The sequence below is a fragment of the Bidens hawaiensis genome, unplaced genomic scaffold, assembly GCF_021521415.1.
Source record: "Bidens hawaiensis isolate Kalapana, Puna unplaced genomic scaffold, B.hawaiensis_p1.1 tig00030319_1, whole genome shotgun sequence".
Lineage (NCBI taxonomy): Eukaryota > Viridiplantae > Streptophyta > Magnoliopsida > Asterales > Asteraceae > Bidens > Bidens hawaiensis.
Genome location: NW_027495060.1, coordinates 117,285 through 142,437, shown reverse-complemented (window position 1 = coordinate 142,437; position 25,153 = coordinate 117,285). Strand labels below are relative to the sequence as shown.

The following is a 25,153-nucleotide window of genomic DNA, read 5'->3' as shown; positions in this document are numbered from 1 at the left end:
GGGCAACTGATGTGGGGTTTATAAGCCAAATGGGTTCCCTCACCTATCGGACTAGCCTTTTGGGTTGAGTTCTTCTGTTCACCTATCGGACTAGTTTTTTGAGTTGAGTTTTTCTGTTTGGCTTGTAATAATTATGATGCATACAGATCATAAATATATCAAGGGGCAATATGGGAATACATAAAATTTGACACTATAGAACCTTAACCTAGACTTACAAATACAACGGACATTATGAGGAAAATTTATACATACTAACAATATTATGGTAATCACGTTCAATGACGAGTTACTCAAACATTAATAAGGTTCATATTAGCTATATGCTTATTTTGTAACAACGGTTTTGGTTTTCCATTAATTAAAACCAAAAAATCTGAATCAGACGAACTGAAACCAACGGTTTGGATTTATGTTTTAGTAAAAACCAAAATTTTGGTTCGGTTTCTGTTTGCATCTAATTAAAACCAAAACAAAATAACCAAACCCAAACAAAAAATGACATTTTTGTTTTATGCTTATGTAAAAACCAAACCGTGGTGAACTAATCCACCGGCCTCAACCGCAACCCTGTGAACCCAACTGTGGTGGTTCCATAATCTGTTTGTGTGAACTTGAATGTTCCAAAAAAAATATTCAATCAAAATAAACGATCTACATGTGTTTACTAAGACTCAACAAAATAAACTGTTTAATATACTAATACATAAAAAATGCATCAAAATGAGCTAATGATATATTTTTTTTTAGTAACAAGGCACTGAAACTAAATAAATAAATTAAGGCCCAAAAATATAATTAGTACATGAAGTTGGTTATCACAATAATAATTAAAATAACCATAACCAACTAGTTTAATGTCATAATGATGTAAGTATTTCTTTTCATTACAATCCAAACAAAACATTATTTGCTTTAAAATGAGCAAAATGTTAATCGAAGGGTTCATATTTACATAGACATTATAATATAATAATATGCAACAAAATCCATACCCTTGCACCCATTATGCCTAAACTAAAATGCAACAAATAGATGAACATCTCTACATGTATTCAAAGGGAAGAAAATGTGGTACAAAAGATGCATATCTTGTGTCAAACAAATCTATCGGATCTAATAGTTCATGCTTCAATCATTATTTAATTCACCAAACATGTGGGCCTAAGACTCAAAAAACCTTCGAATTGATTGCTGGAAACATCAAATCGTTACAACCTTGCGTTGAATACTAACAAACATCATTTTTTAAAAGATTTTCTTGATCAAATAATAATAATAATAATAAGGCTAAAGATGGGTGGGTTTGATATGTCGTCGTTGGTGGATGCAACAGCAGCAGGTGCGATTGGATCTCTGGCAAGCACCACTATACTCTACCCGTTAGACACCTGCAAGACCAAGTACCAAGCTGAGCTACGTACCCCTAATCTCAGAAAATACAGGTGCTTATCACTCCACTTTCTACATAACATACCTTAATTCTTGTTCTTTTTTATTCTATATTTGAATTTGCTATGTGGGTCTTGTTGATTGATTGGTTTATCTGTTAACTGTGAATTGAACTTTTATTATTTGTAATAGGGTGTGCTTGAGTCCGTTCGGTTTTGGGTATAACCATAGTTATCAAATGCGCTAGGCGCACTCAAGGCGCATATGCCTCGCCCTAGGGCCTAGGCGCAAAAAAAGCTAGGGCCTGAATAAAAAATTTAAAATATATTATTCTTCAAATAAAATAAACAAAAGCTGTTATATAACATTTAATATCATCTAATTAGTACCAAAAGTTCTAAAATATTCAAAATTCAAATGTAATTCCAGAACTTGAATAACCAAAGGCATCAATATAATGCCTTTGACCTCTCCTAGATCTATGTTTTAATAGCACGCTTTGCGTTGCTCGGCCTTTATCTTCTCATGTTCTTGGCATAGACAATGCTGAAGCGCTCGCCTAGGAACTAAAAGCGCATTTAATGAGCCTCGCCTGAAAAATGGGCCTAGGCGCAAGAAGCGAGGGCTTATAATAACTATGGGTATAACCAAAATGTCGATTTGGTTGGGTTCACTTTCGGTTTTGCCATTGAGGCTCGAAATTTTGAGCCGGAAAAAAAAAAGTTAGCAAAATATAATAAAATGAATTTGGGCCTAAATTTTTTGTTAGTTGATAAATAATTGATTGTTATACGTTTGGGCTAAAATATTTTGGTTGAACTATTATAAATTACTTCAAGTTTGTTATAATTAAAAATAAAAATCCATAATTTCAGTTTGGTTTGGATTTTCAGTTTTAGTCGCACGCAAAACTGAAACAAAAGTTTGGCTTTTACAAGAACATAAAACCAAACCGTCGGTTTTTGTTCCAGTTTGGTTTTTTTTCGGATGGGTTTTTTGGGTTTCATGCAAACCCCTAATTATTTGTATAGGGTGTGCATAAAACCGAAAAAACCAAACCGATATAAACAAACCTAAACAACAATTGACAGTTTGGTTTTATGTTTTTGTAAAACCCAAACTTTCGGATCGGTTTCGGTTTTGCGTGTACTTATAACCGAAAAAGCGAACTTATAGATTTTCATGTTCTGTTTTGAATTTTAGTTAATTTAATATGTAGTTTAACCCAAATATTTTATCCCAAATGTATAATAATAAAAAATATTATCAACTAACAAAGAACTTTACGCCCAAGTTCATTATTTTTGGCCAACCCTTTTTTTCGACTAAAAAATTTTCAAGCCCAGATGGACAAAACCGAAACCAAACTGTTTTTAAAGCTCAAAACATGAAATTTCAGTTTTAGCCCAAAACCGAACCAAACCATGCACAGGATGTATTGCATATGGATTTGATCAACATAAGTGTTGGTTTTTGATGCTGATTTCATATTCCTATTATTCAAATTTTATCTTTATTCATGTCTAGTATAGGAACCTTTCTGATGTTCTGTGGGAAGCAATATCCAAACGATAGGTTCTTTCATTGTTTCAAGGGCTCGGGACGAAGAACCTGCAGTCGTTTGTCTCATCGTTTATATACTTTTATGGATATAGCTTCTTTAGGAAGATGTACATTGAGAAATCTGGATATAAGTCCATTGGAACCAAAGCTAACTTGCTTATTGCTGCTGTTGCTGGTGCTTGTACCGTCACAATAACGCAGGTTAGTTAATAATGCTCGTATATATATTTTTGCTTTATAGTTAACAATAATTTTGCTTAAATCCATATGATAAGATTAGAAAAGTCATTATAAAAATATGAAAAGCCTTTAATGAACAAACACAATCAAACAAACATTAACGAACGTAAACGAACACAATCAAACGGACATATTCATTTACTAAACGAACGAACATAAACGAACTTCCCGCTGAACAGTTAACTGAACGTTCAGTTCGTTTACAGCCTGATAATGATTAAATCTGAGGTGTTTTCTCAGCCGTTGGATACAGCTGCATCAAGGATGCAAACGAGTGATTTTGGCAAATCTAAAGGGTTATGGAAGACACTTTCCGAGGAAACATGGAGTGAGGCGTTTGATGCGCTCGGGATTTCAATTTTGCTTACTATAAATCCTGCAATTCAGGTAATTCATTGTCTTTATGATTGATAATATTTTCAAGAAAATTATATTAATTCTTTTATTTTTATTTTTGCAGTACACTGCGTTTGATCAATTGAAACAAAGACTACTGGAGGGACAGATAGGTAACCCGCAGTCGCTTTCTGCGTTTACTGCTTTCATGTTAGGGGCAGCCTCAAAGGGTGCTGCTACCTGCTTGACTTACCCAGCTATCAGGTAAAACCGTAAAATCTTTTTTATTATTATGAGTTCAGTTTTGACTTTTGAGGTCAAACTATATTCTCTAATTCAAAGTTGATGTCAATTATGTAGAAATGAATTAAAAGAAGTGCAAATTGCAAAAAATGGTAACTAGCTTTGAAAACTTTTATTTTAGCAACCAACTTTTTTAAGGATAAAAGACTCATTAAAGCTCAACACGGTCAAAATTATTGCCACGTCATCAATTTGACTCGGTAACCTGTTGGATTGATTACCTTAACTTGAAAATTTTGAAACTTTTTGGCTTTTTCCCGCCTTAAAAATGTGATGTGCTTAAACTTGAAATTTTACTAATTTTTTTAGTTTTCTTAATGGTGTATATACTTCTAAAAACTTGCATAATATCATATTTATCCATTTACCCCATAAAAACATAATATAAAAAACAATCATTTAGAACACTTAAAATTTCATATTTATTCAATTCATTAAATACAAATGTATAATATGACCATTATACCCTTCTCTTTCTATGTATACTTCACTCTTATAACAAAAATCCTCACATAGGGAAAGGGTATTTATGTCATAAACAAATGAAAATGAGTATATATGATATCATGACCTTTTGTTGGGTAAATATGATATTATTCAAGTTTATACATAATACAAATATGAAACCGCTTTGCAGTTGAATATATATATGTATTATACACAGATGCAAGGTAATGATTCAGGCTGCGGAATCTGAAGAAGACACATACGAGGAATCAGAAGCAAAGGCAAGGAAAACGGTATCAGGGGCGCTGTATGCTATATGGAAAAAGGAAGGATTTTTAGGATTCTTCAAAGGTTTAAGAGCTCAAATCCTTAAAACCGTGCTAAGTTCGGCTTTGCTTTTAATGATAAAGGAAAAGATCACAAGGAGTACATGGGTACTGTTTCTGGGAATAAGGAGATTCTTGTTTTTAAACAGAAGCAGATTAAAAAGCTCTTAAATCAGATGGATTCTTGATTGTATAATAATAAAAATAATAATAATAAAGGATCAAATGTGGTCTAGGCATCTAAATGTGCTTTTAAGCTTGTTCCAAAAAATATGATTCTTTATTAGATATGTTGATTATGTGCATTTTACTATTGTTTAAATGTGTAAAATGTTGGTGGTAGATTTGTTTGGATTATAATTAGCCATACAGAGAATTTAAATTTATACTTCATATAATAATATTTAGAAAATGTGATTTTCTGTTAATACTTTTTTTATACAATTTCGTTATTAAAACTTATAATTAATTTTTTACTTTATACTTTTTCTAGTTGTTAAATATTCAATTTGTTTGATATTCGTTTATGATAATAAGAAATTCTACTAAGTTTTTAGTGGTTTATAAATATGCTTAATTATATAAACTAATTGTGTGTGTAAACAATTCAAGGTTTATTATTATGTTTCTACACATTTTCTAATAAATGATTTGAGAGTGTATTTCTAATAATATAATGTTACATAAGGTGAAAATAATGTTCATAAGATACAAATAACTGAATAATAAGTCATTTCTTATATTTTTTCTATATCAATATAATAAATGATTATATTAATTTACTAATTTAGATGTTAGAAAAATATAAAGATAATAGAGATTTAATACATAACTAATTTTACAGATTAACCTAAAAAGAATCATAAACATACATACAAAATCCTCTTCGTTGTCACTTACAAAATCCACCGTTCATCAATGTTCAATTCATTCTACATGTTGTACAACTCATTGTTGTATATGGCTTACATCTCACATATTCTAGCATGTGTTCTTACGATCTCTTACACATCTTATTTTCACATATCTCTCTCTCTCTCCAAAAGTGATTTGGAGATTCATAAAACCAGTCACTGTTCCTTCTACTCCAACGACATCTAGTCATGTTAGTTGCCGCTGGTCTTCTGAAAACGCCTATGGTAGGGGAAAATCGGCTGCCGTTTAACGTTGTCAATGGCGGCGGCTAAATTTAGACGTGCACAAAAAAACCGGTTCCGGAACCGAACCGGTGGAACCGACCCGGAACCGGTTCCAGTTCCTACCCGATGGACCAAATACCCGGTCTGGGTATTTTTGTACCCGAAAATCATACCCGGTTCCCCTATTTGTATTTCCCAAGCGGTTCCTACCCGGTTCCTAATTGTACCCGGTTCGGTTCCTACCCGAAAAAACCGGTTCCGAATTTTTTTTAAAAGGTCAAACACAGGTCAAACTAGCCGTTGGAATCGGTTCCAACGGTAATATAGCCGTTGGAACCGGTTCCAACGGTAATATAGCCGTTGGAACCGGTTTTTGAGACACAAACTAGCTGTTGTAACCGGTTCTAACGGTAATATAGCCATTGGAACCGGTTTTTGAGACACAAAATAGCCGTTGTAACCGATTCCAACGGTAATATAGCCGTTGGAACCGGTTCTTGTAGCCCAAAACCTATATATAAGTTGTTTTTCATTACTTGTTTCACCACCAAACTCAAAAACAAACTAAAATACTTCTCCTCTAGCAAACCCGACCATCCAACTAAATATTATTATGGCATCCATAAAAAAAACTAACAAGAAGGCTAAGAAGAGTGTTTTTATTGAACCCGTTCCTCCTATGGAGGAACCAAATGTTCTTGCGGTCGTCACCCATAACCGCAACCAAGACATATGGAAGAATTGGGATTTGGTTGTGAATGCCGAAGGTTATCAAAAGGCTCGTTGCAAACTATGTGGAACACAATTAAAGCACGATTCCAACGCGACTTTGAGAAAGCACATCGAGAAGCCATATTGCAAGGCGTTGAAAGGGATTGGTGCGACCGATCAAATTGACTTGGGTAAAGATGGTACACTATTTCGTTACAACACGACTCAAGTTCAAGATAGAATGGCAAAGTTCGTTATTCAACGAGGTTTGCCGTTTAACTGTAACACCCCGACCGATGGCGGATTATACATCGGGGCGCCACGTATTGTTTCATTACTCGTGACACTATTTGGGTGTCAATATTTAATAAATACATTTTCATTGCGCACGCGCAATACACAATTCGTAAAGTAACATAAATCATATCATAACTCAAAATATTCAAATAACATAATTTGTCTTGTTACATTTTAATCTAGGTCCAAAGAAAAAGAAAACATCCTACGTGTCCTTGAGATTCCCAAAAGCAGCTACAGCAAACCTGAACATGTGTTAAAATAAAACGTCAACACTTGCGTGTCGGTGAGAAATCAAGTTTAATAGATATAAATAGATAATAACAAACACTGCGCGCAACATGTGCTTAACTGGGGTTTAACATAGGGTGTAATCAGATTGTGATCAAGCCTAAATAGATCATAGCTCATAGTTCAATCCGTGCTCCCAATCGAGCACAAAAACAAATAATCATACGTGCATGTGTAAACAAAACAAGAAAACCGTAAACGATAGGTCTCCCGTGTTCATCTAATGGATCCATGAAAACTTCGGAATAGGCCGACCAAAGCGGTTAATGATTCACACATACAAATAAACAGCCAAGTAAACGTCCATAACACATGGGGTTTTGCGCACATAAATTTCATAAACAAGTTTAAGACTCAAGTTGTACGAACACATGAACATCCCAAAACGTTAAAAATAAAAGGGGATTAAGTACGAGATTACTCACTTGTAAACGGTGCGATGAAAGATAATGCAAGAATCCAAATTTAAAACAAGCACAAGTTAACCTATAAATAAGAGGTTATTGGTTTAACGATTGGTTTTTATGTCTTGAATATATGCAGTAAGTTACTTAAACAAATTATATATTAATTACCGAGATTCTGGGCAGAACAGAAGAGAAGACGGAGGCAAAGAGAGTAGTGGCGTTGCTGAGGAGCTACGGCAGAGAGCAAAGGGAGAGAGATTTGGGGAGAGTTTAAGTGTAGTGTGTGTAGTGTTAATAAACAAGAAATTAGCTTAATTTATAGGAAAACCCAAGGGAACACAATCCCTTGAAAGGGGAAAAGATCTTATCAAATCAAGCAAAAGATATCAAAAAGCACAAGAAACCAAAAGCAAAAGATATCAAAAGATATGCCGGCAGCTGCAGGGGATGGGGAAAAGCTGACAGGTTACAGATCAAAGCATGGGAGGTGTCAGATAAAGCACTGTTCAAGACATGCAAAAGAAGATTTCAAAAGATTATGTCAGTCACTTTTTCTGTCATCCAATAGGATTGGTGCGCATGCTGCGCCGAAAGTGGCTTTTCGGACAGATGTCGGAACTGACCTACAGTGCTCATACAAAAGATAAGATATTTCAAAAGCATACAGGCTGACCTAAACTAAGAAAAGACTTAAGGTCTAGCGCGAGAAGACTCGAGCGCTGCGCGAGGGCGAAGGCAGACAGAGAACAATCCTTAGCGCGCCGCGGGAAGAACTATAATTCTTAGCGCGCCGCGGGAAGAACTGCAATCCTTAGCGCGTCGTGGGAAGAACTACAATTCTTAGCGCGCCGCGGGAAGAACTATAATCCTTCGCGCGCCGCGGGAAGAACTACCATTCTTAGCGCGCTGCGGGAACAGTTCGCCTCGCGTATCGCAGGAACAGTTGGTCTTCACGCAGGCTTCCTTGTAAGGAGTCTGGCGCGTGGAGCTGCGCAGACATCCTTAGGCGGGAAGAACCAAAGGACAAGCAAAGAGTTAAGAGAAAAAGGGTTTCAAGGCTTAAGGGTTAAGCAAAGGGGCCGGACGGCGACAAGAGAGAGAAATGGGCGGGACGGCGACAAGAGAGAGAAAGGGGCGGGAAGGAATTATTATTATTAGTAAGTAATATAAAACTATATATATATATATATATATATATTATTTATTTAATGTTAAATTTACAAAGATTAATAATCAAATTTTAAATCATAAAAAGAATCGGATTCGAAAACGGGTACCTGGGTCGGGTCGGATTGGGCAGATGTCACAGTCTCCCCTACTTTAAGAAATTTCGTCCCGAAATTTATCTCGAAGTAGGTTGCGCAGAGAAAAGGTGCGGGTACTTGATCTTCATCTGATCTTCCCTTTCCCAAGTGAACTCGGCTCCGCGCTTGGACTGCCAACGAACTTTGACAATAGGGATGCGACTGCGCTTGGTTTGCTTCACCTCGCGATCCATAATCTCAACAGGCTTCTCAACGAAATGCATAGACTCATCAACTTGAACTTCATCAAGTGGTATGTGGAGGTTCTCGTCAACTAAACATTTCTTGAGATTGGATATATGGAAAGTTGGATGCACATTGCTGAGCGCGGGCGGCAGGTCCAGTTTGTAGGCAACTTTTCCCACCCTCGCAAGAATCTTGAACGGACCAACATAACGAGGTGCAAGCTTACCTTTCTTCCCAAAGCGGACAACACCCTTCCAGGGCGACACTTTGAGGAGAACAAGATCACCAACTAGAAATTCGAGAGGCTTCCGCCTGCGATCTGCGTAACTCTTCTGTCGGCTTCTGGCAGTCAGCAGATGATCACGGATCTTGGCGATTTTATCGGTTGTCTCTTGAACTAGTTCGGGTCCTGTGATTTGAACTTCACCCACTTCGTTCCAACAAATCGGCGAGCGGCACTTTCGACCGTAAAGTGCTTCAAATGGGGCCATACCGATGCTGGAATGATAGCTGTTATTATAAGAGAACTCGATCAGAGGTAGGTGTGAATCCCAATTGCCTCCAAAATCAAGAACACAAGATCGAAGCATATCCTCAAGGGTTTGGATGGTTCGCTCAGACTGTCCGTCAGTCTGAGGATGATATGCAGTACTCATGTCCAAACGAGTTCCTAACGCAGTTTGGAGAGATTTCCAAAAGCGAGATATAAAACGGCCATCGCGATCGGATATGATGCTCAAGGGAGTACCATGACGGCATACAATTTCTTTGACATAAAGATGTGCAAGTTGTTCAACACGGTAGGTTTCACGAATGGGCAGAAAGTGGGCAGACTTGGTCAATCGATCCACTATTACCCAAATGCTATCATGTTTGCTTGCGGTCAAGGGTAACTTGGTGATAAAGTCCATTGCTATACTTTCCCATTTCCACGTAGGAATTTCAGGTTGTTCGAGCAAACCAGATGGGCGTTGATGTTCAGCTTTTACCTTAGAACAAGTTAGGCATTTAGCTACGAACACAGCAATATCCTTTTTCATACCGGGCCACCAATAAGAAAGGCGCAAATCTTTGTACATTTTGTCTGCACCAGGATGAACGGAATACCGAGTTTTGTGTGCTTCACTCAGTATGACAGAGCGAAGATTCTCATCATTGGGGATCCAGATGCGATTGAGATAACAGAGAATTCCATTCAGGTTAGGGACTAGATGCGCTTCTGCACCACACGCTAACTCGGCGCGTAGGTTGCCTTTGCTGATCGATGCGCGCTGCGCGTCGCGAATGCGCGATTCAAGATCGTTTTGGATCGGCGCGAAATGAAGCTGCGTGTGCGGCAAGATACAGTTGAGTTGACTGGGTTTGCGGCTGAGCGCATCGGCTACCACATTAGCCTTTCCAGGGTGATATCGGATCTCACAATCGTAATCGCTGATGAGTTCGTTCCATCGGCGTTGTCTCATGTTAAGTTCCTTTTGATCAAAAATGTGCTGAAGGCTTTTATGGTCTGTGTAAATGATGCACTTAGTCCCATAGAGGTAGTGTCTCCAGATTTTTAAGGCAAATACAACTGCACCAAGTTCGAGGTCGTGAGTCGTATAATTCTTTTCATGAATTTTGAGTTGCCTTGACGCGTAAGCGATAACCTTGCCTCGTTGCATAAGTACACAACCGAGACCTTGGTTGGAGGCATCACAATAAACGACAAAGTCGTCAGTACCCTCAGGTAACGCTAGAACAGGAGCTTCGCACAACAATTGCTTGAGCGTTTGAAAGGCTTCTTCTTGCTTCGAGCCCCAAATATACGGTTTGCCTTTGTGCGTTAATGCTGTTAAAGGCAAGGCGATTTTTGAGAAGTTCGAGATGAATCGCCGGTAGTAACCAGCTAAGCCCAAAAAGGAACGGATTTCGGTAGGAGTGGACGGTGCAATCCAGTTCTTGATTGCTTCAATTTTGGATGGGTCGACATGAATACCCATCCTGTTTACAACATGACCAAGAAACTGTACTTCATCCGACCAAAACTCACACTTGGAGAGTTTGGCATAGAGTTGTTCGGTTCGAAGCTTTTGCAACACCAACAGAAGATGTTGTTCATGCTCGGCCTTGGTTTTGGAATATACCAGAACGTCATCGATAAACACGATCACGAATTGGTCCAAGAAAGATCTACACACCCGGTTCATTAGATCCATGAAGACAGCGGGTGCGTTGGTTAAACCGAAGGGCATGACCAAGAATTCAAAATGACCGTAGCGGGTTCGAAAGGCAGTTTTGGGAATATCTTCCTCGCGGATACGCAACTGGTGATAGCCAGAACGGAGATCGATTTTGGAGAAACAAGAGGCACCTTGGAGTTGGTCAAAGAGGTCGTCAATACGCGGTAAGGGGTACCGGTTCTTAATGGTGAGCTTGTTCAGCTCGCGGTAATCGATACACATGCGAAACGATCCGTCTTTCTTTTTAACGAACAACACCGGAGCACCCCAAGGCGAAGAGCTAGGGCGAATGAATCCTTTATCGGTCAACTCTTGAAGTTGACTTGCTAATTCTTGCATTTCAGCGGGTGCAAGTCGATAAGGAGATTTGGCTACGGGGGATGCACCAGGGACAAGATCAACACGAAACTCGACTTCCCGAGCGGGAGGTAAACCAGAAAGATCATCGGGAAAGACTTCAGGAAAGTCGCGCACGATGGGAATTTCAGAAAGTTTCTTCTTTCCTTCATCGGGTTTGACCACATGAGCTAAGAACGCGACACATTTCTTTCGTAAAAGTCTTCGGGCTTCAGTGCATGACATAAGTTTAAGACCGTTAGATGGTTTCTCTCCGTAGATATGAAGATCTTGACCATTTTCCCGAGGAATGCGAATCAACTTCTTGGCGCAGATTACTTCGGCGCGATTTTGTGAGAGCCAGTCCATTCCAATAATCACATCAAAACTTCCAAGAGGCATGAGAATGAGGTCGATTAGAAAATCATGTTCATTAAGGTTAAGCGTGCAATCTTTGATCACGGAGTTTATTAAAATAGTTTCACCATCAGCCAATTCAACTGAAAAGTTTTCGTTTAAGTTTACTCGCTGTCGCGCAAGTTTTTGTTCAAATGCGCGAGAAATAAAACTTCTATCGGCGCCAGTATCAAAAAGTATAGATGCATATTGTCCGTTAAGTAAAAATGTACCATTAACCACATCATTATTCGCTTGCGCTTGGTGCGCAGTTATATTAAAAGCTCGTCCGCGCGTCACTTGGTTTGAAATTTGGTTAACCGGATTAGCTTGCGTAATTTGTACTTGCAGTCTCGGGCACGCGTTCCGGAAATGACTGGGGTCACCGCAGTTATAGCACGACCTGGGTCGTGGATTAGGGTATGTTGGTTGTGGGTTTAGCGGGTAAGTTGGTGGTGTTTGCGCGATTGGGTTGGCGGGAAGGACTCTACAGTTCTCAGCAGTGTGACCAGTACGGCCACATCGGTTACATTGTCGACACGGGACTTGAGTTGGATGGTGAAGTCTACAGGTTGGGCAAAAGGGTTGGTTTCCTGTGTAGGGTTTCTTAGTTGACGGGGCAGGGAGTGCGGGATTGGTTAAGGCATAGTTATGGACTACAGGGGGTGTTGGGTAGGTTGACAGTGGGTTAGGAGCGTATACTGGAGGTTGGTAGGCGGGTTGCTGGACAATGAGCGGGTTGGTAAGCGCGTAGGCTTGATGTTTGCGCCTGCGCTTGAGGTTGTTACGGTTTGAGGGTTCTGGCTTGGTTTCTGTTGGTTCTGGGACATTCTTGGTGAGTTTGGTCTTCTCGGCTCCCCGCAGGAGCAGGGTTCCTGCCCTGACATGGTTGTCGCTGAGCACAGCGGCCAACTCGATGGCGTCAGAGAGGGTTGCTGGGTTCCTGGCCCATACAGAATCTTGAATTTCCATGGGGAGACCCCCAAGAAACTTCTCGATGGCTCGGCGGGAAGGGGTAACTAGGTGCGGGACAAGCAAACTTAGTTCGTGGAAGCGCGTAGCGTACTCGCGCGCTTCGCCAATGTACTGCTTCAAGTTCCAAAATTCCTCCTCAAGGCGCTTTATTTCGTTGGGAGGGCAGAATTCTCTAGTCAAAAGTTCCTTGAATTCCTCCCAGAGCATGCTAGAAGCAGCCTCTGCGCCACGCGCGTGAGCTACTCTGTTCCACCAAGTAAGCGCCCTTGATTCTAGGACACTTGAGGCGTATAAGGTTCGTCGGTCTGGAGGGCATTGGGTATGGAGGAAGGTGTTCTCAATTTTCTCGAGCCATTGGAGGATTATGGTGTCTCCTTCAAGCCCTGTGAATTTCGGAGGGTTACCCGCATTAAAGGATTTAATATTGTATCCGGAGGGGTTGGTATTATTTTGGTTTAAGGCTTGGGCTATTGCGGCGGCCATTTCTTGGGAACGTTGCTGCCTACGTCTGCGCGCGGCCTCTCTCCTCTGATAACGAGCTGATAGCGGAGGCATTCTATAAAAGTTTTAGTTTTTGTTAATATCTTGGTATGGGAAATCGTTTTAGCGCAAAGTATATCGTCGTAAAGCTTGTTTCGCGGAGTTAAATGCTATCAAATTTTGAAGTAAAATATAAATTTAAAGGCAAACTTAATACAGGTAATAAATTCGAATTGAAAATCGACAATTCATGCATCACCATGACTTTCCGAATTCTCAATTTAAAATATCGAGTAAATGAATATTGGAGATTGACAATTCATGTATCACCATGACTTTTCAAATCTTCAATTTAAAACATAAAGTTAATGGGTATTGGAGATTGACAATTCATGTATCACCATGACTTTTCAAATCTTCAATTTAAAACATAAAGTTAATAGGGATTGAAAATCAACTATTCATGTATCACCATGACTTTTCGGATTTTTCAATGCTAAAACCCAACAACAAACGAATATGTAGTAAAGAAATAAATTGAAATTTAACAATAAAAATCGAAAGATCTCGAATAAAACATGAAATCATGTGCTGCGTATGCGCAAGCATATTTTATAAATATCGAGTAATTAACAATTAGCGCGCAAACATGAGATATTTCTCATGCGCGAGAAGGGACTCTTAGGTATTCTAGGTCGTTACGTCTAACCACCTATCCTAAAGTCACGGAGCTCTGATACCAATCTGTAACACCCCGACCGATGGCGGATTATACATCGGGGCGCCACGTATTGTTTCATTACTCGTGACACTATTTGGGTGTCAATATTTAATAAATACATTTTCATTGCGCACGCGCAATACACAATTCGTAAAGTAACATAAATCATATCATAACTCAAAATATTCAAATAACATAATTTGTCTTGTTACATTTTAATCTAGGTCCAAAGAAAAAGAAAACATCCTACGTGTCCTTGAGATTCCCAAAAGCAGCTACAGCAAACCTGAACATGTGTTAAAATAAAACGTCAACACTTGCGTGTCGGTGAGAAATCAAGTTTAATAGATATAAATAGATAATAACAAACACTGCGCGCAACATGTGCTTAACTGGGGTTTAACATAGGGTGTAATCAGATTGTGATCAAGCCTAAATAGATCATAGCTCATAGTTCAATCCGTGCTCCCAATCGAGCACAAAAACAAATAATCATACGTGCATGTGTAAACAAAACAAGAAAACCGTAAACGATAGGTCTCCCGTGTTCATCTAATGGATCCATGAAAACTTCGGAATAGGCCGACCAAAGCGGTTAATGATTCACACATACAAATAAACAGCCAAGTAAACGTCCATAACACATGGGGTTTTGCGCACATAAATTTCATAAACAAGTTTAAGACTCAAGTTGTACGAACACATGAACATCCCAAAACGTTAAAAATAAAAGAGGATTAAGTACGAGATTACTCACTTGTAAACGGTGCGATGAAAGATAATGCAAGAATCCAAATTTAAAACAAGCACAAGTTAACCTATAAATAAGAGGTTATTGGTTTAACGATTGGTTTTTATGTCTTGAATATATGCAGTAAGTTACTTAAACAAATTATATATTAATTACCGAGATTCTGGGCAGAACAGAAGAGAAGACGGAGGCAAAGAGAGTAGTGGCGTTGCTGAGGAGCTACGGCAGAGAGCAAAGGGAGAGAGATTTGGGGAGAGTTTAAGTGTAGTGTGTGTAGTGTTAATAAACAAGAAATTAGCTTAATTTATAGGAAAACCCAAGGGAACACAATCCCTTGAAAGGGGAAAAGATCTTATCAAATCAAGCAAAAAATATCAAAAAGCACAAGAAACCAAAAGCAAAAGATATCAAAAGATATGCCGGCAGCTGCAGGGGATGGGGAAAAGCTGACAGGTTACAGATCAATGCATGGGAGGTGTCAGATAAAGCACTGTTCAAGACATGCAAAAGAAGATTTCAAAAGATTATGTCAGTCACTTTTTCTGTCATCCAATAGGATTGGTGCGCATGCTGCGCCGAAAGTAGCTTTTCGGACAGATGTCGGAACTGACCTACAGTGCTCATACAAAAGATAAGATATTTCAAAAGCATACAGGCTGACCTAAACTAAGAAAAGACTTAAGGTCTAGCGCGAGAAGACTCGAGCGCGCGCGAGGGCGAAGGCAGACAGAGAACAATCCTTAGCGCGTCGCGGGAAGAACTATAATCCTTAGCGCGCCGCGGGAAGAACTGCAATCCTTAGCGCGTCGCGGGAAGAACTACAATTCTTAGCGCGCCGCGGGAAGAACTATAATCCTTCGCGCGCCGCGGGAAGAACTACCATTCTTAGCGCGCTGCGGGAACAGTTCGCCTCGCGTATCGCAGGAACAGTTGGTCTTCACGCAGGCTTCCTTGTAAGGAGTCTGGCGCGTGGAGCTGTGCAGACATCCTTAGGCGGGAAGAACCAAAGGACAAGCAAAGAGTTAAGAGAAAAAGGGTTTCAAGGCTTAAGGGTTAAGCAAAGGGGCGGGACGGCGACAAGAGAGAGAAAGGGGCGGGACGGCGACAAGAGAGAGAAAGGGGCGGGAAGGAATTATTATTATTAGTAAGTAATATAAAACTATATATATATATATATATTATTTATTTAATGTTAAATTTACAAAGATTAATAATCAAATTTTAAATCATAAAAAGAATCGGATTCGAAAACGGGTACCTGGGTCGGGTTGGATTGGGCAGATGTCACATTAACCACTTTGATGACCCGGATTTGACGTCGTTGATTCGAGAAACTCTACAACCGCGATACACACATGTAAGTCGTACTACCTTAAGACGTCATTGTATCAAGTTGTGGGAGTGTGCTAAAAAAGAGTTAATCGAGTCTTTTCATTATTTACAAGCCATGGTTAGTTTAACTACCGATGTTTGGTCGGCACCACACGGGTTGCCCGAATCATACATATGTGTCACCGCTCATTGGGTTGATCCGGTGACATGGCAATTGAAGAAACGCACCATCGCTTTTGAAAACTTCCCGTTCCCACATACCGCCGAAAAATTGTTTGAATTACTTGATGAAGTTATAACGACTTACAACTTAGAGAAATAAAATATTTTCGATTTCGTTTGACAACGCTTCAAACAATATTAAGGCGGCCGAAAAATTTATCATTAAATATTCACCACCTTGTTTCGGGGATTTTTTTCATGTTCGATGTGTTGCACATATCATCAACTTGGTTGTTCAAAATGGTCTCGACAATGAAAACATTTGTGACGATTTAAAATTCTTTAGACTTATGTTACAAGATGTCTTCAAAAGTGGTAAAAGAAGACATCTTGAATATAAGAACTATTGCAAGTCGGTTGAAAGAAAGTATTTGGGGCCGAATTGGGACGTTCCAACCCGTTGGAACTCAACTTGTCATATGCTAAAGTGTGCTTTTGCCCAACGCCAAACTTTACAATCTTTTCATAACAATCTTGTTGATGAACGCGAGGCCGATATGCTTCCGGAAAGTGTTTGGGTGAATGTCGGTTTTTTGTTGGGGTATCTTGACGTGTTCAAAAACTCAACAACAAAGTTATCGGGAGTCTATTATCCTACTAGTTGTTAGGTTTTGCAAGAATTGTACTACATGTCTTGCACATTTAAAAACTTTGCGGAGAAGAACAAAATCTTCAAGAATATTGTTGCGGTTATGAAGAAAAAGTTCTTAAAATATTTTGAAAACATACCGCCGGTCTTTACTTGTGCCGTTGCGTTAAACCCCTATTGGAATGTTCATGGGGTTGAGACAACGATTGAAGAAATATTCGACAACTTGGGTATTGTCGACGGAAGCGAAGGAAAAGTTCAACAAAAACCTTCAAGACCTTTATGACCATTATTTTCAAATGTATGGTTCAAGCACGAGATCGTCTTTTGTGAAAAAAAACAACTAGTAGGCCGTGCAATAACCCACTTATAAACTTGATGAATGTGGTTCGTGAATCGGCATCTAAGAGGCAAAGAGGAAACACACCAACTAGCGAACTTGGTCGATATAGTGGAGCAAACTATGTTGAGGGCGCAACGGTCGACGAAATTCGCTCTATTGATTTGTTGGCTTGGTGGAAAGGAAAACAAAACGAATTTCCCATTCTATTCGCCATGGCTCGTGATTTGCTTGTCGTACAAGCCTCAACGGTTGCTTCCAAATCGGTTTTTTCTCTTAGTGGGAGGGTGTTATCTATGCGAAGAACAAAATTAACACCCGAGTCTCTAGAGGTTTGCATTTGCCTAAAGGACCATTTGGATGCGGTGGATCGTGTATAACACAAGGCGAACTTTGAAGACGAAATACCAATAGAGTGTCCTATTCATGATGAGGAGGCGGAGAACGGGGTTTCTTCCGATAACGAAGACGAGGGTGAAGACGAGAATGAAGACGATGGTGAAGACGAAGAAGAGTTGTAATTTGTGTTTTTTATTTGTTTTAGTTAAATTATTTGTAACAAGTTCAACTAATATTTAGTTTTGATTTGTTTAATTATAACTACTTTTGTTAGTCATGATTAATTTTTTGTTACTTTTTTAATAACGACGAACATTTTATTTATTTAAACAATAACTATTACAAACATTATTAAAACATAAACGATACTAAACATAACAACTAAAACTAAACATAACGATACTAAACAAAGTCCGTCGTTTTAATCCGGCGTTCTACAACGATTAAGCGTTGTCACCGGTGGTAGATGCTTGGGTTGTAGAGCCGGACGACTCTCCCACTTCCGCTTTTTTAGCATCCAAACTTCTTTTCTCTCGACAATACTTATTCGTATGTTTTCGTAATGTCGAGTTGGACCCTGCTTTAAGAAACTTCGAGCAATATTTGCAACGGGCCATCTCCTGTGAGTCAGTCATGAGACACAAATCGTAATGAACCCAAACATCGGGGCATCTTGTTGTTTCGATCACCATAACAACGTCGTCATTAGTTGTCATTTGTTATCGGTTTAAGCTTAATTGTGTTTTGGAGTGTGTTTTATAGTTTTGGAAGTGGTTTAACAAGACACAAATCGTAATGAACCCAAACATCGGGGCATCTTGTTGTTTCGATCACCATAACAACGTCGTCATTAGTTGCCATTTGTTGTCGGTTTAAGCTTAATTGTGTTTTGGAGTGTGTTTTATAGTTTTGGAAGTGGTTTAACAAGTACACATCCATACCTTGCTATTTATAGAATGAAAATAACCTAATTATAGTAAAAAAAAACCGGTTCCAACGGTCAAAAACGGCTATATAGCCGTTGGAACCGGTTTCTAACGGCTAGAATATTTGAATTTCAAAAAAAACCGGTGGAACCGGTTTTTACGTAATAACCGGTCCCGGTTCCTACCCTACCCGGTTCCTAAAAGTTAGCCTTTCTGGGCATCGGTTCGGGTCGGGAACCGAACCGGTTCCTGACTGGAACCGGTGCCATTTCCTACCCGGTGTAAAAAAACCGGTTCCAAACCGGTTCGGGTTTCCAACTGTACCCGATTTGTGCACGTCTAGCTAAGTTACACCTGTTTTCGTTGCCCGAGATTGTTTGACGACGCATATGGTAGCGAACTTAATCTTAGTTGAATTTCCCATGGCAAACTTGCTCCAAAGAATCATACACACACAAGTATCATATTAAATTAAAAGTATGTAATAGAAAGTTTATTTAGGCTTTGTATACTTTGCAGTTTGCAATCCTAGTTAATCTCAGCATATAAAACCCAAGCTCAGCTCAAACTCATTTAATAAATAAGCTCCAATGTATAACGCTCAAGCTCCTTTAAACTCAACTCATTCAAACATTTAACGAGTTAACGCTTTTTAGAGAAAAAAAAAACTATTAATTAGAAACTTCTCTCAGTATTCTTCCAATTCAAAACATTGCATAAACACAAAACTTTAACCCAAAAATGATATGAATAAATATGTAAACAAACCCCTCAAAACTGAAATCACCTCATCTAACCATAAGCATAAATTACAAATTACATTCAGATAATTAAGTATCTCTCAGCATAACTACCTTCACCGCCGACCCCTTCCTCGCCCTCCTCCACGGCCTCTTCCGCCACCTCCTCCACGCCCTCTTCCACCACCACGCCCTCTGCCGCCTCCACGGCCCCGCCCCTGAAACCCTGATCTATCAGACTTCAATCCCAGTGACTGTATTCCCCTTTTTTTTTCACGAGGGTTGTCATCATCATCATCAAACTCATCTTCCACATACTTCCCTTTGCTTCTGGATATAAACGAAATCTCTCGTGACCCACCGGGTCCCGCTTTAACCTTGTTGAACCCATTTGAACTTTTCTTATTTTCTAAAGCTTTTACTCTCTCTTCCAGAGGCAAAGCATCCTCTTTCGCAAGCGACTTGCCTTTTCTAAAAGCATCTGCATGCCTCTCATCCTTCACTTCTAACAATCTGCACACATTATATTATTTATGAGGTTTCATGAATTAAAAAAAAGCCACCATATATGTGCATCGGTTAAGATCTGTCAAAAAAAAATTATCATTACCTTGGAGCACGAGATTTCTTTTCATCTTTATTTTTATTATTATTCGCAAGATCATCATCTGAGGATTGATATTCTGCTGATACATCAGAATCACTTTGATCTTCATCGTCTTCCATAATAGGCTCAAAATGTTCTTTCACTAAAGACTCTTTAGCTATAGGATGCAAAGCCAGATACTCAGCTGATTTTTCATCAATTTCAAAGTCCTGAAACCATTAAAAAAAGGGTCATTAAGTGTTTCAAAAACAAAGGTCTCACTTGAAAACATATATTATAATAAATATTGCATACCTTGTTACGGATGATATCATCAAACCGTGGATCATGAAGGATCTCGGAAGTGAGCCCCTTCTTTTTCTTAGATGGTTTCTTGGTATCAACATCAGTTTCTTTTTTATTAGCTTCTAATTCTTCATCTTCATAAATACGTTTTGCAAGACTCCGGTTAACCTTAGGCAGCTTCTTCTTAATCTTCAAAAAGATAACAATAATCCCAAAGTCAACACACATTTGTAAAAAAAAGGTCGACACTTGAAAACACAAAGTACTAACCGTGATTCGGGTGCTAAGTTCCGCTTCTTCCTTCTCGCGCTTCCGTTTTTCTATATACTCTTCATATACCATTGGATTAGCTGCTTCCTTAGCCTGCAAATACATTTTCAAGTTTCAATACAATACTATTAAATAATAATACAAGAAAAATTACCTTTATGTACAGCTGGTAGTCGATAAAGAATCCATGCATGTAGGCTCTTAGAAGATTTGTGCCGATTAAATGGGCTAAATTCAACTTCTCAAGTTCCTCTTTTGTTAAAAATTTGTAATCTTCATAAATAGTAGCTTGTGCATCCTCCTCCATCTCTTCCTACATATACCACATTTATAAATTATAATATGCTTCAAAAGACACCTAAGGTGTAATATTATTGTAACTAGTAACATATTCTATGACTTACTGTTAAATTTTCCATGTATGAACACCACTTGGGAGCGGGTCCCAATGCTGGTATGAAATAAGAAGGGATTTGACTAGTGTCTAGAGCCAATAGCATCAGTCCACTTTCATTGAACACACATGTCATTGATTGCTCCAGCTGTTGGTTCAATACTGGTCATTCCGTCCCCCTGAAACCAATTAAAAATCACTAATTTTAATCTAAAAGTCACTGAGATATATAAATTCAGGTTACATAAATAGCAATTAGGGTTTTATTTTGCAACATATTAGGACAAATCAAATGTAAAATTACAGTTGTTCTGCATGGCTGGAAAAAAAACCCTGTGAAATAGATACTTACAGTTTCCGGATCCCAAATCCGAACAATATGTTTATCAGTAGTAATTAGCTTTGGCCTCTCGGAGTTGAGAGTTTGATGCCATTTGATGTTTATTATAGGGCTTCCGTACCTATTTACATTTTGCAATATTTCAGTTATAAAAACTTCATGGCAGTTCTGTAATGTAACAGCCGAAACTAGTAACTTACATGTGATCTTTTACTTGAAGGGGAGTTGATGAGCACAGATCATATATCATCACCTAAATTAGTAAATATCAGCCTTATGAAATTACTGACTTGATAAATAAACTAACTTCATTTAGAATAACCGCCTATGACTTAATAATACATAATGCAAAATACAGAAATACAGCATTAGATTTTAAGCATACCTTTCCACCACTACTTCCAACAGCCATGTGATAGCCTCCATCTCCATCAAACTCTATAGCAGTAACTTCCTACACAATACAAGAATTTTGGTAAACGTTCTTACTTCCAATAATAACCCTCTGTCAAAATAATATAAACACGTCTTCTAAGAAACAACAAAAATAAATAACTTTAATCAGAAAATGCACAGACTATAGCTTCAAGTCATCAATCAAAATATTCATCAAATTGTTGCAATGACAATCATATAAAGAAATATAAATTGTAATCTGCATGAGGAAACATGAAAATGACCTCATCGCTCTCATTTGCAGATGTAACAGCATTGAGCCTGGCAACAGAAGATCTTATTCTCATGTCAAAGCATTCAACAGCACCATCCTCGCCACCACCAGCAATTAACCCGTGATACTTGCTGAAACTTATTATAAATTAACATATTAACTACAAAGTGAGCCACACATAATTTCATTTATGAAGTCAAGCTTACCTTCTTGAGACTACATTTAGTGCTGGAGATTGTGTGTTAAGAGAAGATAGAAAGCGTCCCTGTGGAAGAAGTATTTTTGTTAGATTCAGTTAGACATATGAATTCAAGAAAATAATAATAATAATAACAATAATATCTCATAAGAGCAAGTGGGCAGTGAAGGCAGTTGGCAGTTAACCTGTTCTAAGTTAATTCTGTATAGTTCAGGAGAAGAAGCCGCACATATCAAATCACATGACCAGTTATCATATATAATATCCCTTCCCATCCTGCTCATAAGAGAAGAAGTGTCAATATATATGTAATAATTAGTATAAAAGTAAATATCGGATTAAAGCTTTTTTCAAAAGTGAATTCTTCTTTACTATAACACAACCCAAATATGGGATTGTGACATTTACTTTTGAACGAGAGATCACAGAGACAAATAAAGATTAATATAATGCATATAAAAAAATCCACATTAATGTAAACGGAAAATGTCTTGTAAAAAAATTAAGCACCTTGGAATGCGTAAACTGTAATGACTTCCATATTTAGCATGTAAATTAACAGAACGGTCAGCACAAAGGAATGCAAGCTTTGAATAATCATCGCTCAGCACCTGTTAAAATGAGCCAAAAAAAGGATCAAAACAGAGTTCGGTCTTAAGAGTTCACTTCAACTATATTATTAAGATAAGAGAACTATACTGTACAGTACAAATAAACGAGGTACAAAAATTTCAGCACTTAAGAAAAAGATACCTGGAAATTGATAACCTCTGATATCAAATGCCTTTCAAACTTCAATGATAACTCCCTTAATTCATATACTTTAACTTGTGGTGGGTAAATACCTAAAACTCTTAAAAAGTCAGTAAAGTTGATAATACAACTATAACACATATGAACTGAACAGAACACAAAAATACATCACGAGTTTTCACTAACCTGAAGCAATGAGAAACTCGCCATCTGGAGTCGCTTTAATTCTAGTTGTTGCAGTTTCAAATCTTAAATCTTGGATCAAATCCACCCTTTCCAAGTAATCTATACACCAAGAAAATAAAACTCTTAAAAAATAATAAAGAAAATAGTTCTTGCAAAACTATTGAGATCAAAATGTAAAAATAATATAACACAGAAATACGAATCAAATTTTCTAAAGACAACAAGAATATTCAACAAGTTTCGTACTTTTTTCTTTGCGAAGAGCTTTAAGCTTCTTTGGCGGTAGCCAAGTGGCGAGCGAGCGGTGTTGTCCGGCTACTGTATACATCTTGACTCCATTAATGGATGTTGACTTCAAGCTACCTCCTTGGTATGCCATTGTGACTATCCTATTACTTCACTAACCCTAACAGCTGTCAATACAAATCAAAGAAACAATCACAACTTAATAATAATTAACATAACTAAAACTTGTAATTTGTAAGCTTCAATAACTTAACACTACAAAACTCATCAATTGGTTCAAAAATCAGACGTAAATAAAGGTCAGGTTAAATTTCAAAACCTAGATACCTTATGAGAGCAAAGAATCAGTAATAATTAACACAATCAAGCTTATAAATATCAATAACTAAACACTACAGAACTCATTAACTGATTCCAAACCAGTAGCATAGAAAGGTCAATTGAAATTTCAAAACACAGATACATTCGAGAGGAAAAAATCAATAATAATTAAGACTACAAAGCTCATTAATTGATTCAAAACCAGTAACATAAAAAGATCAGGTAAGATTTCAAAACCTACATACATATGAGAGCCAAGAATCAATAACAATTAACACTTTAACACAACCAAACTTGTATATTCCAATAAATTAACGCTACAAAACGCACCAACTGACACTAAACCAGTAGCAACGAACGGTTGAGTTAAATTTCAAAACCTAAATACCTTATGAGAGCAATGAAACAATAATAATTAACACAATCAAACTTGTAAATTTCAACAATTTAGAACTACAAAATTCATAAACCAATTCTAAACCAGTAGTAATGAACGGTCAGGTCAAATTTCGAAACCTAGATACATTTGAGAGCAAAGAATCAATAGTAACTAACTAAAAAACACGACCAAAGTTGTAAATTTCAATACTTTCACTACAAAACTCATCAACTGACTCTAAACCAGTAGCACCAAACCGTCAAGCTAAACTTCAAAACCTGGATACATTAGAAGCAAAAAATCAATGATAATTATTAACACTATAAAGCTTGTAGAGTTCAATAACTTAAAACTACAAAACTCATCAACTGACTCTAAACCAGTAGCATCGAACGTTAAACTTCAAAACCTGGATACATTTAAAAGCAAAAAATAAACTATAAAGCTTGTAGATTTGAATAACTTAACACTACAAAACTCATGAATTGATTCAAAACCAGTAGCAAACAAAGCTCAAGCTAATTAACACAATAAAGCTTGTAAATTTCAATACTTTTAACATTACAAAACTCATCAACTGATTCTAAACCAGTAGCACCGAGCGGTCAAGTTAAATTTCAAAACCTATATACATTTAGAAGCAAAGAATCAATGATAATTAACAGTAGAAAACTCATGAATTGATTCTAAAGCAGTAGCATAGAAGAAGCTGAAGCTAAATTATAAAACCTAGATACCTAATTAAAGTTGAATAATTAATTTTAACACTTCAATTGAATCCAAACCAGCAGCAACAAATACTAATTGGAAGAGATTAATATGCGCTTACATTAGGGTTCGGTGAGAGAAACGAGCTGTGTATGTTATCAGGCAAGCAAGGGAAGAGGCGAGCCTTTGCTTCCACTTTCAGGTTTAACCTAAAACCCTAGTCGCAATAATAAATAAAATATAAGTAACCCGTTTCCCCCAACATGAGTAAAAAACCCGAGCCCGCTCGTTTAATTTACATAGAGCTTGTTAGCTTGAGCTTAAGCTCGGCTTGTTTACTATTTCTTAATCTAACTTTATATACTTATAATGAATTATATATATATATATATATATAGGGGAAGGTTAATGTACAAATGAAATTAACGTGCTAAACGTGAGAATCAAGTAGAGTAATTATGTATACAAGTAGAGTAATTATCACAGA

General features: G+C 37.8%; 2 pseudogenes across 2 annotated transcripts; one reads left to right on the top strand and one right to left on the bottom strand.

The window, feature by feature from the left end:
* Positions 1-1,285: 1,285 nt before the first annotated feature.
* Positions 1,286-4,907, top strand: LOC143580333 (peroxisomal adenine nucleotide carrier 1-like; annotated as a pseudogene). Its single transcript, XR_013143626.1, has 5 exons — positions 1,286-1,445; positions 2,925-3,156; positions 3,436-3,582; positions 3,656-3,795; positions 4,499-4,907. The product of XR_013143626.1 is annotated as a peroxisomal adenine nucleotide carrier 1-like (transcript).
* A 14,325-nt stretch (positions 4,908-19,232) lies between these two features.
* Positions 19,233-24,892, bottom strand: LOC143580316 (uncharacterized; annotated as a pseudogene). Its single transcript, XR_013143620.1, has 17 exons — positions 24,788-24,892; positions 23,259-23,425; positions 23,013-23,111; positions 22,827-22,918; positions 22,584-22,684; positions 22,259-22,349; positions 22,081-22,139; positions 21,885-22,005; positions 21,590-21,658; positions 21,405-21,457; positions 21,217-21,325; positions 20,875-21,043; positions 20,625-20,783; positions 20,471-20,563; positions 20,210-20,389; positions 19,919-20,124; positions 19,233-19,821 (listed from the first exon to the last, which is right to left on the bottom strand). The product of XR_013143620.1 is annotated as an uncharacterized LOC143580316 (transcript).
* Between the last annotated feature and the right edge of the window lie 261 nt (positions 24,893-25,153).